The following is a 10,575-nucleotide window of genomic DNA, read 5'->3' as shown; positions in this document are numbered from 1 at the left end:
AAAACGCTTCCACAACCAGCAGGATGCAGACAATGCTTCCGAAGAGTTTGTCTAATCCCAACGTGCATATTTTTGTTCTACAGACGTAAACAAACTTATTCCTCCTTGGCAAAAATCTGTTGATTGTAACTCTTGTCTTAGCTTTTGCTAAGGTTTGAATAATTGTCCTCTCCGAAATTCACTTAATCTTCAACGTGGCGGCAATGAAATGTGGGGCCTTTAAGAGGTTATTGGATCATGAGGACTCTGCCCTCATGAATGGGTTCATCCACTTATGGATTAATGGATTAGTGGGTTAATGGCTTAATGGGTTACCATGGGAGGAGAACTGGTGGCTTTATACAAAAAGAAAGACCTCAGTTAGCATGCAAGCATGCTCTGCTCCTCTGCCATGTGTTACACTGCACCGCTTCAAGACACCACAAGACTGTCTCCACCAGCAAAAAGGCTCTCATTAGATGTGGTTCCTCAGCCTTGAATTTAGCCTTCATAACAGTAAGAAATAAATTCCTTTCATTATAAATACCCACTTTCAGGTGTTTTGTTATAAGTACAGAAAATTAACTAAGACACTTATAAATTTATTCCCTCAGGTTTCCTATGCGCCTTATGAGCTATCTAACATTAAACAAGCCCTTCTGCGTGGTCACACCGAGCCAGCGCCTGGGCCTGGAACCAGGCCACAGCCCCCCAGCTTCGCCCACCACCTCACTACCATGGACCCCCACAAAGTGAATGAGCTTTGGGCCTTTGTGAAAATGTGTAAGCAGGATCCGAGCTAAATCAGAAGAAAATAACAAGGAAGAAAAACCTGATAGTAAGAAGGTGGAGGAAGACTTAAAGGCAGACAAACCGTCAAGTGAGGAAAGTGATCTAGAAATTGATAAAGAAGGTGCGATTGAACCAGACACTCGTGCTCCTCAAGAAATGGGAGATGAAAATGCGGAGATAATGGAGGAGATGATGGATAAGGCAAACAATAAAAAACTGGCTGCTATCGAAGCCCTAAATGATGGTGAACTCCAGAAAGCCATTGACTTATTCACAGATGCCATCAAGCTGAATCCTCACTTGGCCATTTTGTATGCCAAGAGGGCCAGTGTCTTCGTCAAATTACAGAAGCCAAATACTACCATCCGAGACTGTGACAGAGCCATTGAAATAAATCTTGATTCAGCTCAGCCTTAGAAATGGCGGGGGAAAGCACACAGACTTCTAGGCCACTGGGAAGAAGCAACCCATGATCTTGCCCTTGCCTGTAAATTGGATTATGATGAAGATGCTAGTGCAATGCTGAAAGAAGTTCAACCTAGGGCACAGAAAATTGCAGAACATCGGAGAAAGTATGGGTGAAAAAGTGAAGAGCGAGAGATCAAAGAAAGAATAGAATGAGTTAAGAAGGCTCGAGAAGAGCGTGAGAGAGCCCAGAGGGAGGAAGAAGCCAGACGACAGTCAGGAGCTCAGTATGGCTGTTTTCCAGGTGGCTTTCCTGGGGGAATGCCTGGTAATTTTCCTGGAGGAATGCCTGGAATGGGAGGGGGCATGCCTGGAATGGCCGGAATGCCTGGGCTCAATGAAATTCTTAGTGATCCAGAGGTTCTTGCAGCCATGCAGGATCCAGAAGTTATGGTGGCCTTCCAGGATGTGGCTCAGAACCCAGCAAATATGTCAAAATACCAGAGCAACCCAAAGGTTATGAATCTCATCAGTAAATTGTCAGCCAAATTTGGAGGTCAAGCGTAATGCCCTTCTGATAAATAATGCCCTTGCTGAAGGAAAAGCAACCTAGATCACCTTATGGATATCGCAATAATACAAACCAATGTACCTCTGACCTTCTCATCAAGAGAGCTGGGGTGCTTTGAAGATAATCCCTACCCCTCTCCCCCAAATGCAGCTGAAGCATTTTACAGTGGTTTGCCATTAGGGTATTCATTCAGATAATGTTTTCCTACTAGGAATTACAAACTTTAAACACTTTTTAAATCTTCAAAATATTTAAAACAAATTTAAAGGGTCTGTTAATTCTTATATTTTTTTTACTAATCATTTTGGATTTTTTTTCTTTGAATTATTGGGCAGGGAAGATGCTTATGTATGAAAGATTATTGCTCTAATTTGAGTGAAATAAAAGTTATTATTGCGAGGCAAACATAAAAAATAAAAATAAAAAAATAAAATACCCCAATACATATTCATCCTCAATAGCCATAAATGTGAAAATTTGATATTAAAGGGCGAAGATTTGCATGCCAGCATTCTCAGAGATTGTGGAGAGTCTATAAACATAATATTTGAGATATCTATATCTAAGGCTTTCTTTTTAAATTATTCCAATAAAATTATATTCTGAGCACTAGCAAAACTTGTAGTTAGTAGTCCTATGCCTCTCTGTTCATGAATAAGTCCTTGGTTTTGTTAATCAATGATGTGGGTAGGATAGTCTTTATTTTGATATCACGTCATTCAGTCACTGATGTGGTTTGGATCTGTGTCTCCACTCTAATGTCAAATTGTAATCCCCAATGTTGGAGGTGGAGCCTGGTGATTTGATCATGGGAGTGGTTTCTCATGAATGGTTTAACACAATCTCTCTTGGTATTGTTGTCAGGATAGTGAGTTCTTGTGAGATCTAGTTGTTTAAAAATGTGTAGCACCTCCCTGCTCATTGTCTTCCTCCTGCACTGGCTATGTGAAATGTTCACTCCCCCTTTGCTTTCCACCATGATTGTAAGTTACCTGAGGCTTCCCTAGAAGCTGAGGAGATGCCAGCATCATGGTTCCTATACAGCTTGCAGAACCATGAGCCAATTAAATGTCTTTTCATTATAAATTATACAGTATCAGGTATTTTTTATAACACTGTGAGAACAGACCAATACAATCACACATTGAATTATGTAGACCACACTCTCAAAGACCATTGAAATACACACCTTCATTCATTTTAGATCCTACCTACTAATGTTCTAGTTTGGATAAGGATGTCAGACACTATATTTGTTTCTCTTAGAACCCCGAGCATCCCTCCCAGGTGCTGACTTTTCACATTATTCAGAATTCTCTTCCTCAGGCTCATGCCAACATGAATATAACACAGATCCATAAGAACTCAGTGGAAGGCCTCAACCACTCTGTCAATAGAATAGCTTATCACCATTCTCCCTAAAGTATCCCATGGGCTGTTTGAATGTAGCATGATGGGAACCCATACACAGAAGTCTATTTTATAACAGAACAGGAGATAAACAGCCCACAGTGATAAAATGTAACCAAAGGCTGTATTTCTGTAGAACTGAGAGAGAAAGGCAACTAGTAGATAAACCTATAATTTCATCTATGTCTGTTTAATGTACAGTTATATGCTATTAAATTAAACAACTCTAGCTTTCTTAATACCACTTATCACATGAATTATAAGTAAGACACATGTATTTTGCAATATAGACCTCATTCTCTGTTACATGAAAATAAGGAAGGTTGTTTCTTTGACCCAATGTCTGTAAAACTTCTCTGTAGCTGGCTCTTTTCCACAATCAGTTTGGATAGTGGGTTTGAAATAGTTGTATGTTACAAAGACAAAAACAAACATTTTGGAATGTTTGCATGAATTGTACTTGTTTGCTAAATTCAATTTCTACAATTTACTTAAGGTTTAATAATAAAATAAAATAAAGGCTATTTCCCTTGGGAAGTTGAAAATCCTGGGGTTTGCACGAGCATTTTATGGCAGGAAAAGTGGGTATGAAAATATTAGACTCATAATTAATCCTTATTAAAATGCAATAATTGCCACATTTGTTCAAATAAGTGGAAAGAACTATAGAAATTCAGAAATCGGACAGATGAAGGAAATTTTACACACACACACACACACACACACACACCCCACACACAGAAGAGGAATTGTATGGAGGAAACATGATAATTCACGTGTATCATTGTCTCTAACAAAAGTGTAATTAATTAAACAAGAAGAAACTGTGACTCAAGATAAAGGAAATTGATTAGGTTGTGAAGTTTTTTGTTTTTTCTATGGGCTATATCTATTCCTTTTTTGTTGCATGTAAATGAAAGACTGCCTCCCTCTCATTCATCAGAAGAGGGTCTCTGTAAGTGAAAAAACACATGTATCAATTATTTTTAAAATCATAAATTGCATAATTATATAATAGCAATTGCTCATGCAAAGTTATGCCATAGCATAATAAATAAATTACACAAATCACAATTTTCACCTTTCATTAGAGAGATATAATTTTTCTATTAAAAATAAGGGTCGATCCTTAAGGTTTCAAAGATTAAATTGGGTCTGAACTGAACTCCCATAAACAATTAAAGTTACTATACTGCATGAGTTTTATTGTCTTTTGGTTGAATCCATTTTTTGACCTGGGGTTTCAATTTATTTTCTCAATTTAAAAAACAAATCTAGAATTAATTAGATTTGTACAGAAATGTACTCTGATATTTACCTACATTGCAATACTGGGAATTGCATCAACATTTCGTGCAGCTGCTCCTCTCAGAAACAGGCAGTATATGCTAGCTTCTTGCTAAATATGCCACACGTTTTCCTTAACCATTTAGGGTTAGTTGTAAACAATAGTAATCTGTTATCACTAATATGTTTTTTATTTTAAAAGTCATACCATATATCACTTAGTAACTGGGAGAAATAAAATATGCAAAGATTACTTGAATCTTTTATGACACTATTCCTTTAGATGTATAAAATAATCTGAATTCTAGAATCAGTTATTGGAAATAGATAAGAAAATAAGTCGAAAACAAAGTCATCAGTATTAGTGAGCAACTCTATCTAGTTAGAGAAACACAACAAGCATGAAAAGATATTTGCCAGTAATGAGAATGAATTCTGAGGTAGAGCTACTAAACATTCCTTCAGTTCAGCTGTGCATAGTTGCTGAATTCAGAGCCATGCCCTCTTTCTACAGATAGTCTGAAAAATATTCTTATTCAAGGTGGCGTAGATTCGTATTAAAGGGCTACACTCTTAGGTGCTGAAGGGTGAAGTGCTTTGAAGTGAAAGAATAATCTTTTATAATCCAAAGAAAAATCGACACAATCAGAAAATCCAGCTCTATTCCATAATTTCTGGTACCTCCATGCTTTCCTTGTCTATTTTTCACTGAATTATCCTTTGCAGTTAGAACACTTGCAGGTTCATACATAATATAGTCACCCCACATTACATTATTTCAGGTAACAAGGGACCACATATATAAACAGTGGTCCAATAAGATTATAATACTGTATTTTTACTGTAACTTTTCTGTGTTTAGGTATGTTTAGATATATAAATATTTACCATTGTGTTACAATTACCTACAATACTCAATACTGGAACATGCTGCACAGGTTTGTAGCCTAGGTGCAACAGCTATACGTTATAGCCTGTATGTGTAGCAGGCTATATCATAAAGGCTTGTGTAAGTATGCTCTATGGTGTTCACACAGTGACAAAATTGCCTAAAGGCACAATTATCAGAACATATCCCTTACATTAAGCAATGCATGACTGTACTTCCAAAATATGTGTTGAAATGCTTTTATAATTTCTGTTCCTTTCATTCTTCTTTTCAACTTTTCTCCTTGTATTCTTTAAGTTACATGTTCTCTTAAAATACAATATTCTCCTTTACTCTTGTCCAGTTTCTACTGTAATTTTTTTTCAATATTTTTAAAAACTAGGCATAGTTTATATTTAGTGTGCTGGCTAAGGGTATAGACTCTGGAGATGAAATATTTGGATTTGAATCCCAGCTACACCACCATTGGTTGTGTGACTTTGGACAAGTTACTTAATCTTTGTCTACAATTGTTTCTTCATTTTCCAAACAGAAACAATAATAACACCTATCTAATAAAGTTAATATGAGGACTAAATTAGTTAATATATGTATAACACTGCGAATGGTGCCTATACACAGTAAACACTATTTAAGTGATAGAAATAACAATAGTAGTTACTTATTATTTTTATGGTGATGTCTTAATTTGTTAGTCTTCACTGACTTTTTATAGTAACATATCTTTTAATCCTTAAAAAATGAACCTCATATTATTAGGATTTCAACAAAAAAGGTCTTTTTTTCATTGGTCTCAAATTTATTTCGGGTGTTCTTTTGACAGACAGGTAGACATTTCATTTAATTGCTCTAGATAATAATACATTCTGTTTAGGTAACCAAATTGATTTCTAAAACTCTTTGGATAAAAGGTCCACAAGATTTTTGTGCCTCCAAAGGAGTTTTACTTCTATTCCCAAGGTCAGTCTTCCACAACATGGAGAGACATTACCATAGTCCCTCCCCTTACTTCCTTTTATTCCAAAGATTCTGCCTGCGATGTAAGCTAGGCTTTTGATGTCTATGTTAAGGCTTCTCCAGAGAGACAGAACCAATAGGATAGATAGATGATAGATAGATAGATAGATAGATAGATAGATAGATAGATAGATAGATAGATAAGAGATTTATTTATTTATTTATTTATTTTGAGACGGAATCTCACTCTGCTGCCCAGGCTGGGGTACAGTGGTGCCATCTCTGCTGACTGCAAGCTCCGCCTCCCGGGTTCATGCCATTCTCCTGCCTCAGCCTCCCGAGTAGCTGGGACTACAGGTGCCCACCACCATGCCCAGCTAATTTTTTGTATTTTTTTTTTTTAGTAGAGACGGAGTTTCACCGTGTTAGCCACGATGGTCTCGATCTCCTGACCTCGTGATCCACCCACCTCAGCATCCCAAAGTGCTGGGATTACAGGCGTGAGCTACCGCACCCAGCCGATGAGAGATTTATTAGTAGAATTGACTCATGTAATTATGGAGGCTGAGAAGTCCTACAGTAGGCTGTTTGCAAGCTGGAGACCCTGGGATGCTAATAGCGTGACTCTGTCCAAATGTGAAAACCTCAGAACCAGAAAAGCTGTTGGTGTAATTCTCAGTACAAGACCAAAGGCCTGGGAAACTGGGTGGCCTCTGGTTTACGTTCTGGAGTAGAAAGCCCAGAGAGCCTGGAGTTCCGATGTCCAAGGGAAGGAGAAGAAGAGTCCCAGCTATGGCAGTCTCGTCTGGAAACTCTCTCACAAACTCACCCAGCAGTAACATTTTACCACTTCTCTAGGTATTCCTTAATCCAATCGTGTTGACACAGTTCTGTAGACTGCACAAGAAGCATAGTGCTGGTGTCTGCTTCTGGTGGGGGTCTTAAAGAGCTTATAATCATGGCAGAAGGCAAAGGGAGAGCAAGCATGTCATATGGCAAGAAAGGCAAAAAACATTTCTTATACAAAATACCTATTATTTTCTCATCTGAGGTTGTCTGGCAAACTTTGACATAATCAATTTCTTATATGAACAGTTGTATATTTTTAAAGTCATTGCCGATATGGCCATAGAACTTTGGTCAAATGATGCCAAAGCATGTCACAAAACAAATTAAAGTATCAAAGATGTGATCTGAGCAGGTTTTATTAGCTGGAGGTGCCAGTTAGAATCAAATTAAGGTACTTTTACAAACTGTATACTCCTGGGCCCATTCTTCAGACATTCTAATGTGGATATTTATTGTATAAGCCTTTGCCATATTTGCTCTGGTGCCATCTCCATTTGAGGTATATATTTTTAAATTTAAATAATTTTTAATTGTTATGAGCACATATTAGGTGTATATATTTATGTGGTACATGAGATATTTTGATGCAGATGTTCAATGCATAATAATTGCATCAGAGTAAGTGGAGAATTTATCATCTCAAGCATTCATCATTTGTGTTACAAACATTCCAATTATACTCTTATAGTTACTTTAAAATATGCGATAAAGTATTGTTGACTACAGTTACCCTGTTATGGTATCAACTGCTAGATCTTATTGATTCGATCTAAATATATTTTCATACCTATTAACCAACCCCACTTTCCTCCCACTTCTCAGCCTCTGGTAACCATTATTCCACTATCTCCAAGAGTTCAATTGTTTCAATTTTTATCTCCCACAAATGAATGAGAGCATGAAAAGTTTGTCTTTCTATGCCTCACTTATTTCACTTAACATAATGTCTGCCTTCCACTTTCATAAATGTTGTTGCAAATAACAGAATCTTATTTTTTCTATGGCTGAAGAGTACTCCATTTTGTATATGTGCCACTTTTTTGTCATCCATTCATTTGTTGATAAACACTTAGGTTGATTCAAAATTCTACTAACTGTGAATAGTGCTACAATAAACATGGGAGTACAGAGATCTCTTTGATATGCTGATCTCCTTTTTTGGAGTATATACTCAGCAGTGGGACTGCTAGATCATATGGTAGTTCTATTTTTAGTTGTATGAGGAACCCTGAAATGTTCTACATGGTGGCTGTACTAATTCACATTCCCACCAACAGTGTACCAACCACCAGGTTTCCCCTTTCTCCACATCCTCACCAGCATTTGTTATTACCTCTCTATTGAATATAAGCCATTTTGACTGGGGTGAGATGATATTGTAGTTTTGATTTGCATTTCTCCGTTGATCAATGATGTTGATGTTTGCCGTTTTATGTCTTATTTTGAAAAACATCTATTCAAATATTTTGCCCATTTTTAATCACGATTAGATTTTTTCCTATAGAGTTGTTCGAGTTCCTTACATATTCTAGTTATTAATCCCTTGTCAGGTAGGTAGTTTGCAAATATTTCCTTCCATTCTATGAGCTGTTTAAACTTTGTTTATTGTTTCCTTTGCTGTGCAGAAACTTTTTAACTTGATGTGATCCTCTTGTTTTATGTTTTGATTTATTGCTTTTTATCTTTTGTGTATCCCTTGTAGGTTTTTGACTTAAGATTGCCATGAGGCTTGCAAATAACTTCTTATAACCCATTATTTTAAAGTTATGACAACTTAGCATGGCTTGCAAAAACAAATTTATGAACAAGAAAAGAGAAAACTAATACAAATTCTACAATTAACTTAATCCCCCCAGCTTTTTTACTTTTTGCTTATGTTTATATCTGTTTATACTATGTCTTGAACGTCATTGTTATTACTTTTGATAGATTCATCATTTAGTCTTTCTCCTCAAGATAGGAGCAGTTTACACAGTGCAATTACAGAGGTAAATATTCTGTTTTGGTCTGTGTACTTACTATTATCAGTGAGTCTTTTACCTTCAGATTATTTCTTACTTGCTTGTTAATGTCCTTTTGTTTCAGATTGAATAATTTCCTTTAGAATTTCTTGTAGGACAGGTCTTCCATTATTGAAATCACTCAGCATTTTTTGTGGGTCTGGGAAAGTCTGTATTTCCTCATGTTTGAAGTATATTTTTGCTGGATATACTATTCTATGATAAGCATTTGTTTTTCTTCAGTCATTTAAAAATGTCATATCACTCTGCTCTGGCTTATAAGATTTTCAATGAAAGTCAGTTGCTGGAAGTATTGTATCTTTGTTTTATGTATGTTTTTGCTGTTTCTTTTCTGCTTCTGCTTTCTGGATCCCTTCTGTATCCTTGACCTTGATAGTGTGATTATCAGATGTCTCAAGGTAGTCTTATTTAGGTTAAATCCACTTGGTGGCCTATAAGCTTCTTGTATTTGAATATTTATATCTTTCTGTAAATTTGGAATGTTCTTTGTTATGATCCCTTTGAATAACTTTCTATCACAATCTCTGTCTATCTCCTCTTTACATCCAAAAACTCTTAGATTTGCCCTTTTGAGGTTATTTTCTAGATTTTGTTGGTGTACATTATTATATTTTTCTTTTGTATCCTCTGACTGTATATTTTCAAGTAGCATGTCTTCAAGATCACTCATTCTTTTTCTGCTCGATCAGTTCTGCTGTTGGGATACTCTGATGCATTCTTCACTATATCAATTGCATTTTCAAGCTCCAGAATTTCTGCTTAAAATAATTTAAAAAAATTATTTCAATCTCCTTGTTAAATTGTATATAATAGTATTCTCAATTCCTTCTCTTTGTTATAATGAATTTCATTAGGCTTCCTCAAAACAGCTATTTTAAATTTTCTGTCTGAAAGGTCACATATCTCTATCACTCCAGGATTCCTCACTGGTGCCTTATTTAGTTTGCTTGGTGAGGTCATGTTTTCCTAGACGGTCTTGATGCTTGCAGATATTTCTTGACATCCGGACACTGAAGAATTAGGTATTTATTATAGTTTTCACAGTCTGGGCTTATTTGTACCTTTCCTTCTTGTGAAGGTGTTCCGGGTACTCAAAGGAAATTGAGTGTTGTGATCTAAGTCTTCAGTGTCTGCAGCCATATCTACATTAGAAGGCACTCACAGCCAGTATCGCTGACTCTTGCAGACTCCTAGAGGTACTGCCTTGATGACCTTGGGTAAGATCTGAGAGAATTCTCTCGATCACTAGGCAGAGACCCTTATTCTCTTCCCTTACTTTCCCCCAAACAAATAGAATGTCTCTCTCTGTGCTGAGCTTCCTGGAGATGGGGAGGGGTGACACAAGCACCCTTGTGCCACCAGCACTAGGACTGCACTGGGTCAGACTTGAAGCCAGCACAGCACTGGGGCTAACC

General features: G+C 36.7%; 1 pseudogene; it reads left to right on the top strand.

Annotated features, from left to right (window-relative positions):
* Nucleotides 1-716: 716 nt before the first annotated feature.
* LOC100978864 (hsc70-interacting protein-like) lies at nucleotides 717-1,797 on the top strand (annotated as a pseudogene).
* The last annotated feature ends 8,778 nt before the right edge of the window (nucleotides 1,798-10,575 follow it).

Source organism: Pan paniscus, chromosome X (genome assembly GCF_029289425.2).
Source record: "Pan paniscus chromosome X, NHGRI_mPanPan1-v2.0_pri, whole genome shotgun sequence".
In the NCBI taxonomy this organism is placed as follows: Eukaryota; Metazoa; Chordata; class Mammalia; order Primates; family Hominidae; genus Pan; species Pan paniscus.
The sequence above is the reverse complement of the archived record's forward strand: the minus strand, read 5'-3'. Positions and strand labels throughout refer to the sequence as shown.